General features: G+C 48.9%; 1 pseudogene; it reads right to left on the bottom strand.

Moving 5' to 3' along the window:
- Positions 1-1,660, bottom strand: part of LOC110316192 — a 3,014-nt pseudogene extending 1,354 nt beyond the window's left edge.
- Between the last annotated feature and the right edge of the window lie 7,332 nt (positions 1,661-8,992).

An 8,992-nucleotide genomic window follows, 5' to 3' on the forward strand; every position in this document is an offset into this window, starting at 1 on the left:
CTTTCTTTCTTTCTTTCTTTCTTCCTTCCTTCCTTCCTTCCTTCCTTCCTTTCTTTCTTTCTTTCTTTCTTTCTTTCTTTCTTTCTTTTCTATTTGACACAGTTTTCTTTTTTAGTTAATTTACATCCAACATTAGTGCTCAATTTCCCCTTCCTCCTTCCTTCCCAGTCTTCCTCCCCCACCTTTCTCTCCCACCCTATACTCCCCTTCCTTTTATCTTCAGAAAAGGGGAAGCCTCCCTTGCATGTCAACTAGCCTTGGCATATCAAGTTACAATAAGAGTAGGGCATCTTCTCCTCTTAAGGTTAGATGAGGCAGCCCAGAAGGAGGAAAGACTCTCAAAGGCATTCTGCAGATTCAGACAATCCCCTGCTCCTGCTGTTAGGAGTTCCGCATGAAGACCAAGCTGTACAACTGTTACATATGTGCAGAAGGTGTAGGTAGGTCTATGGATTATCTCTAGTTGGCAGGCTCGTCTCTGTAGGTCCCTATTGGCCCAGGTTAGTTGATTTTCAGTATTCTTGAGGTGTCCTTGACCCCCCCCCACCTCCTATAATCCTTCCTACTCCTCTTCCTCAGAATTTCCCAAGCTCTGCCTGTAGGTCTCTGCATCTCTTTCCATAAATTTCTGGATAAAACTTCTCTGATGATGATTATGCTAAACTCCTCTCTATATGTATGTAAACGTGGGCTCCCTCATCATCAGATATCAATCTGAGTCAGCTCTTGGTTAGCTATTCCCTCAATTTCTGTTCCAGTATTACTCCTGCACATCTTGTAGGCAGGACAGATTGTAGGTTGAAAGTTTTGTGGCAAGGTTTATGTCACAATCCATCTAGTGCAAGTCTTGCCAGGAGATGGCTGGTTCAGGCTCCACATATCTAAGTAGTAGGAGTGTTAGTTAGGGCTAACACTCATCTATAGGATGGAACACAGGGCCCCCAATGGAGGAGCTAGAGAAAGTACACAAGGAGCTGAAGGGGTCTGCAACCCTATAGGTGGAACAACAATATGAACTAATCAGTACCCCCAGAGCTTTTTGTCTCTAGCTGCATATATAGCAGAAGATGGTCTAGTCAGCCATCATTGGGAAGAGAGGCCCCTTGATCTTGCAAACTTTATAAGCCCCATACAGGGGAATGCCAGGGCCAAGAAGTGGGAGTGAGTGGGTAGGGGAACAGTGCGGGGGTAGGGTATAGAAGTCTTTCAGGATAGCATTTGAAATGTAAATGAAGAAAATATCTAATAAAATAAATTAAAAAAAAAAGAAATGGGAACAGGAGGGATCAGGTTGGGGGAGGATGGAGCTAGAGAGTACTGGGAGAGACAACTGGAGTCGTTGAGGGAATCTCTGGGGTGAGCTAGAAACCTAGGTCATAGAAACTCCCAGGAATCTCAGAGGGTAACCCTAGCTAAGACTCCTACTACTTGGATATATGGAGCCTGAACCAGCCAGTTCCTTAGCTTTCTTAATAAACTGAAATTCTTCATCCGCTTCATCTGAGGACTCTATAGGGGCATAATTCGGTCTCTTTCCAGACACATAACGTTTTACCTCCACCTTTTCCATTGAAATCTCACCTTTCTCATTGCGAACTGTGATGGCCCCAGCCCTAGACTGGGTGGGTGGCTGCTTCATGAGTGTGCTTGGGACCCACATGGTGATGGCTGCCACGGAGATTCTCCAAAATAGACTCAATCCCAACTACAAAGAGCAAGGACCAGAACACCACTTTCCACGAGCTGTGCCCGACACAGCTACGCAACTCAAAGCATTTTTTTCAATTTGCAATCAATGAGGGAGGGCCCAGCCCATGGTGGGTGGTGCCATCCCCGGGCTGGTGGACCTGGGTTCTATAAGAAAGCAAGCTGAGCAAGCAGGGGGAAGCAAGCCATTAAGTAACATTCTTCCATTCCTCTGCATCAGCTCCTGCTTCCTGACCTGCTTGAGTTCCAGTCCTGACTTCCTTTGGTGATGAACAGCAATGTGGAAGTGTAAGCTGAATAAACCCTTTCCTCCTCAACTTGCTTTTTTGGTTCTGGTGTTTTGTCATAGCAATATAAACCCCTAAATAAGGCGTGGTCCATTGATGGTCGAAACATCATTATATAGCATGTAATTGTGTGCATAAATATTTGTGTGCATGCATGTGTAAATGTTTGTGTGCATGCATGTGAGTATGCTTATATGTGCAGTCATGTTTGCACCTGTGTATATATGTATTTATGCATGTGCACATGTGTATATCATGTGTATACATGTGAATGAGTACATGTGCATATACACAGATGTATGCACATGTATACATGTGTGCATGTGAGCACATACGTGTGACTATGTACACATGTGTGGATGTGTACTTACATATACATGTGTGTACACATGTGTGAATTGTGTATAGGTATGTATGCATGTGTGTTTGCATGTGTATATGCATGTGTGTATGCATGTGTGCATGCTCCTGTGTGAGTGCTCACACATAGGTATGCACACATGTGAGTTGATGTGTTCATGTATATGTGCACACATATATCTATCTGAATGTGTTTGTGTGTGCATATGTGTACATGTGTGAGTGCATACACGTTTGCGTGCATGTGAGCATTATGCAGGTGTATGTGCACATACAAGTGTGAGTATGTATGATTGTGTGCACATGTGTGTATAAATTGCCTCTCCATATTCTGTCAGTCCTGCTTCCTGCAGAGCTCTAAGGTACTGGGTGTCACATTACATTCTAGGTCCAAAGCTGCCTGCCCAGCCACTGGCCCTGCTCTGAAGAAGGTGGGACTATGGCATCTATCTCCCTGACCACAAAGAGAATGATGATCATGAGCCTCATATCCTGAACAGGTGCAAGGTCAGCTCCCCGGGGGCCTGGTGCAGCAGATCATCTGTACAGTGGCTCTCAGCCATTGGCAGCAGAGCACAGAGCACAGGGCTTTGGGCTCAGGCAGGCTCAGAGCCCACAGGAAGACAACAAGTGGGTAATTCACTGCGGGTCTAGTGAGACACATTGAGGGGAAACAATGGGAGACAATGATGTCTATCGAAGGACTCCCAGATGGCAGCTCAGCAACCAAGGAGGTGATGGTGACTCAAGAAGGGTTCAGTGGGGGATGAGGAGGAGAAACTGAGAGGAACTATAACTGAAGTGCAGTGAGGGTAGGTAAGCCGCAGCCCTAGCCGAGGCTGACTGCCCAGGCTCTGCCTCCATCAGGATGTAGGGCCTGCGGAGGTTATGCCTTTGGATGCCAGTGGGTCTCTCTGCTCCTTCTCCCAGCTCAGAATCAAGAGCTCCTACTGTGGATAGCCTCCTGCTCCTCCGTGGTACTTCTAGCTTCAAAAGGGTGACTCAAGACTGGGCACCAGATGTAACATGACAGATCTGTGTGAGAGAGGTTGAGAGCCTCATGTCCTAGGCCAGGTGCTACCTATGTGCACACCTCTCCTGGTGCAGCTGCCAGCCACCCTCACCCCTGTGGCCCTGTGCTGTAACTACACATGTAGGTTCCCACAGTCAGGAAGGAATGGTATGGGGTTGTGGCAGGTGCCTCAGATGGCTTGTGCCCTGGGCTTGGAGCAGCACAGTTGCTGTACCGTGTCCAACTGGCACCCCCACAGGCCATCACACCTTCCCAGGGCCCTGTGTCTATGGGCCACTTCCAAAACCAGGCTCTCTAGACCTGGGTCTATACACACCCTGCCACTCCTAGGGAGAACCGACAAGCCACCAATGGCTATTCCCAGCGTCTCACCTGCCTGACTGCATTTCACAGCAACAAAACTCATCACACTCCACTGTAAACCCAAGGAGTGCACTGTTCTCTACAAAGAATAGAATTCGTGCCCCACCCTGCCCACAGCCGCCCCCGCACCTTCCAAAGGTCCTGGGTCCCCAACACCCCAAAGCAATCTCAGAGGACTGCCATGCCCTCCATTTCTCAACCATACAGCCTGGCACTGCCAGGCTTTCTGGATGCCATAAGCACAGGGTTCTCTAAGCCAGGCAGAAAGTGGAACACACCTGCCAAACAACACCTCTCTTGAAAAATCTGTGTCAAGTTGACACAGCCGAGAATCACCTGGGAGGAGTGCCTTAATGAGGAGTTATTTAGACTGAGTTGGCCTGTGGGCATGTCTGTAGGGGATTGTGTTCCTTAACCGAGGTTTGACGAGCCTTCCTGAATATGGGTGGCACCATTTCATGACCTAGGCCCTCCCTGTTCTGCATAAGAATGAGGGAAGCTAGCCGAGCAAGCAAGGATGTGGTTATTCTCTGCTCTGGCCTGTGCCTGTCCTGTGACGCCTGTCTTGTGACTAGCTGCCCGCACTCCTGCCTTGACGCCTGTCATGTGACTAGCTGCCTGCACTCCTGCCTTGACTTCCTCAAAACAATGAACTGTAAGCCCACCACACCCTTTCTTAACTCTGTGACCAGGTCTTTCCTACGGGAGAGATCAGTCTCTGAACTGGCCTGAAAACCAGCCCATGCCTCCGGTTTCACATCCACTGAGGGGAACAAACACTCCCACTTTCTCTTTCCCAACACTGCTTCAACCCTTTCCAAACACTGATTTTCCTGATTTCCATTAACTTTGTAAGGCTGTTGCCCTGGTGACCTGGGAGGACAGACGAAGAGGTGAGGACACTGGGAAGCAACAGAACCAGGCTATGGACCAGAAGTCCGGGCCCTTGCTCAACCAGGTCAATTCTAAACTAAGTTCTTGACTACAGTCTTTCCAGACCTGGAACCAATGTGCTTTCATGTTTTTACAAAATCTGTACCAAAGATCACAGAGATGTGAAAAGAGAGCCCCTCTCAGCACTGCCGCCAATTGTCAGCTTGTCACTTCCCCATGTCTTCTCCCACTTCCTGTCTAGGTATAGTCATAATGGAGAGGAAAGGGCTACCCTCCCTTAAATCTGCCCATGGGCAGTATCTCCTGCTCTCACGATGCCCTCCCTGCTCTGACACTTTAGGAGGTCACAGCTGAGGCAGGGAACAGAAATCTGCTGTGCAGGCCACAATGGATACAGGAACCCAGGTGCCCTTGTCTCCCTAGGGGACTCTGGGCATATAATTAACCTGGCCATCCTCCTGAACTCCAAGGAGAGTGCGCAGTGTTCTTTCCCCATATAGTTCCTCCTTCCCGGGCACCCTAGCATTGGACCTGACCTCAGGGAGCCGGCACTACCTGCACAAACAGGGCCTTTGTCTAGTCCTAGCCCCAGGGCGCTCTCACCCTGCTGCCTGCCCCTGAAGAGAGAACATTACTGTATAGCTCTGAACGCACCCAATCTTGTCTGATAGGGTCAGACCTGCCTAGTGTAGGGATGAGAGAAAGCTTCCATTTCTGTGACTGGGTGTCCTCGCATGCTCCCACACCTCACGGGCCCGGATGTATGTGCATGCATGTCTTCTTTTAGCATGCATGCACTGTCACAGGACTACTGGCATACATCCCTGTGGTGTACAAGTAGCTCTCTAGAAGGGACTCCAGTTGTCACTGCTAAAGCAACGATGCCAATCTCACAGGGCTATGCTGAGGGTGAAAGCCAGCAAACAGCACTTGATGTCTGGACTTTCTCATCGCCAGAGCTGCACCCTCACAGTCGCTAACTGATCACACTGACCCCGAGTCTCTGCCTTTTCTCTGTAAGGTATCATTGGGTTGCACTTGAGTTTGATTGGAAACTTCAAGTCAGCAATGGGGTGCATTCCTGTGTCCATCTGAAAACTCAGCAGGTTTCCTCAGACCCTATGATGCAGATTAGAGTCCAACAGAGCCTGATTAACCCAGTGTCACAGGAGATACCCCACGCGTGCTCAGCACAGCTTCCAAACACAGTGAGTGTCTTTTAATACTCCAGAGAATGGAGTCAGGAATGCTGCTCAGCCTTCCCTGGTACCCAGGATAGCCTTTCGGCATGTCAAAGCCACTAGACTTCAGCTCACAGCACACAGAGAAGTAGGCAGGCGAATGCTTACAAGCAGCAGCATCTATGATAACACAAAGGAAGTGGCCTGGGTGCCACTGGGAGATGGGGACTGGGGTGGCTTCAGATGGTGCACTCAGAAGTAGGAAGGGAGAAGGTGACAGGGGCCAGAGGTGAATAAAGGGGTGCAAGTGAGAGTACACAGAAGGCGAGCCACCTCATGGTACCCCAGCAAGCCTGTGGGGACAAGGCGGCACAAGGAGCCCCAAACCGCCATGTCCTGCTGAGGCCTCCAGCCCAGTCCCTGTAGCCTGCTTCTTGACCTTGTGGTGGGATGTTCCACATTTACTTTCTAGCAACTGATTCAACTGTTCATTTATGCTTTCTGCATGTGAGGTTTTTTTTTAAATTACTGATGCAAAATACAAGAAAAAGGTCATTGTTCTATTTTTCTCATTTTACCAGATGCCATGAAATCTTGACATGGAGAGATACTGGTTTTGAGTTCAGTGCTTTTAAAGTCTGGCCTTGGGGAGCTGAGCCACTAACATGAGGAAGGGAAACCAGACAACATTTGGATGCTGGGGTCTGGTCTCAGACCTCATTCCCATACCCAGAACCTGGGCCTTCCTCTCAGTGTGAAGGTTCTGCTGCCGTGGTGGTCTGTGTATCTGTTGTGCTGTGGCTCTGTGGTTCTATGGTTCTATGGATATATAGATCTGTGGGTCTGTGGTTCTACAAATCTGTGGCTCTGTGAATCTGTGATTCTGTGAATATACAGATCTGTAGATCTGTAGATCTCTGGTTCTGTGAATCTGTGGTTCTATGGATCTTTGGATCTGTGGTTCTGTGGATATACAGATCTGTGGTTCTGTGGATCTGTGGCTCTATATGAAGTGACTTTCTCATTGCTGTGATAAAACAGTTGACAAAAACAAAGGAAGAATAGTTTATTTTGACTCACAGTTTGAGGATACTGTACATTGTGGCAGGGGAGGCATGGTGGCACAGGCTTAAGGTAGATGGTCACATTGCATCCATAATCAGGAATCAGAGAGCAACGGATGCTGGTTCTCAGTCTGCTTTCTTCTTTGGGTTAAGACTGTGATGGTGTCATCCAGTTAGAGAGGGCCTTCCGACCTCGGTTAATTCAATCTAGAAACATTTTTCCATGTATGCCCAGAGGTTAGTCTCCTAGATGCTGTAATTCAAGACCGGACAAGTTGATAGTCACAGGTTTCAGCCTCCATTTTCTGCTCCTCCTTGGGACCCTGGCTTTGCTTTGGGTATGTCCTTTTCACTGTTCAAGTCCCTCTGGCTTTGCCAGGCCTTCCTTTCTATCAGGGCGTTCAAGACCCTTGTGAAGCTTCCCACCAGGCCCTGCCAAATATGGCCACCTTGTGAGGAGACTTGCTGCAACGTGAGCACAGAGAGTCACATCAACAAGATGTACAGGAAGAGCTCCAGGCCACCAAGCTGTTTACTTTCATGTTTAAGTTGTCTAGCCATTAGCTCCAGAGCAATCCACAGGTTGTGTTACAGGCAGATCCCTGGGAACAGGTCCTGATGGGAAGTGAAGCAGTATGTGAATTATTGGGGTACTACCTCGGTAGGAAAGTCTCAGCTGCGCTGAGGATCTGCTACGGCACACCTGTGTCAGACTTGAGCACCCCGTTAGCCTGTGGCTGAATGGAGTGGGACCCACAGGGACAGAGACTTTCGATATGAGATGCTGACAGCAACCCTTACACAGTGGGGGGGCAGAATTCTGGCAAAGTGTGAGGGGCCTTACCCTTAGCCGAGGTGACAGCTCCTCCAGTGGACCTGTTGCCCTGGTCTTGAATCCAGTTTCTTAGCAGTTAACTCCACCTGTGTCATTAGCAAATCCCATGGGGAACCATGACCATCCTGGGCTACTACGAGACAAGATCCTGTTGCAAACAAAGACAAAATAAAGAAAAAGTAAAGGCAGTCAGAACCACATATAGTATGTTTTACTTCCAAATACAAGCAAGGTGAGAAGGGATAAGCTAGGGATGGAGGCAATTCTCAGAAGTGCATCTTGGGAACAGTCCGTGCTGTCTCTAGTCCAAGCCCTCATCTAGCCTCCCAGGAAGTACCATTCACCTGGTGAACTGGGCTCAGTGCTTGGGATGCACGGTCCTTAAACATCTGACCAGTAACTGGGTATGGTAGTGCACACCTTTAATCCTAGCACTCTGGAAGCAGAGGCAGGTGGATCTCTGAGTTCAAGGCCAGCTTGGTCTACAAAGTGAGGTCCAGGACAGCCAGAGCTACAGGGGAAAACCCTGCCTCAACAATCCAAAAACACAAACAAAACAAATGGAAAACCGAAACCAAGACAACAAAACCATCTGACCAGGAGGGAGATCACCAGTGGCTACCTGTGAGGCCAGAGGCTTCTGGGGATGCTAGGAGTATAGGGTCCTGAATTTTTCAGCTCCAGTAGTGACCTTCCCATCCCCACAAAACCCCTCCTTTGCCCAGAACAGTATTTCAAACCAGAGCTCTCTCTGCCCACTTCAGGGCTCTTGCTCAGTGGGCATGAGCACTTTGGGAGTCTGCACAAGGCTCCATTAGCCACCTCAGGTTCCAGCAAAACTGTAGGATAGGGAAAGCAGGCTTCAGAGTATAGCCAGCTGTTGTTGATGGGGTTTCTAAACGTCTGAGCCTAAAGGTTAAAATCACAGACTGTGAAGGAAGGAAACTAGGGAGGCCAGCCCTGCCCTGGATGCCTGGCCTGTCATCCTTCCTTCTTTCTGTCCCCTCCCCATACCTGACAGTACACCTTGGCCTTCTCAACTCTATGAAAAGGGCTGAAATGTCCTCAATACAAACAAAGTGAGCATGCCTGGCTAAAAACAGGGAGGAGAGGCCACCCTGTCTTCCCCCACCTTTCAGGTCCCAGCAATCAAGGGCAAAAGAAGAAAAAGGCAAGCGTGAACAAGCAATATCTTCACTTCTGTGAGTGTAGGGGTGACCACTACTCCTGTGAGTGTAGGGGTGGCCACTACTCCTGTGAGTGTAGGG

The sequence above is a fragment of the Mus pahari genome, chromosome 2, assembly GCF_900095145.1.
Source record: "Mus pahari chromosome 2, PAHARI_EIJ_v1.1, whole genome shotgun sequence".
NCBI classification, from domain to species: Eukaryota; Metazoa; Chordata; class Mammalia; order Rodentia; family Muridae; genus Mus; species Mus pahari.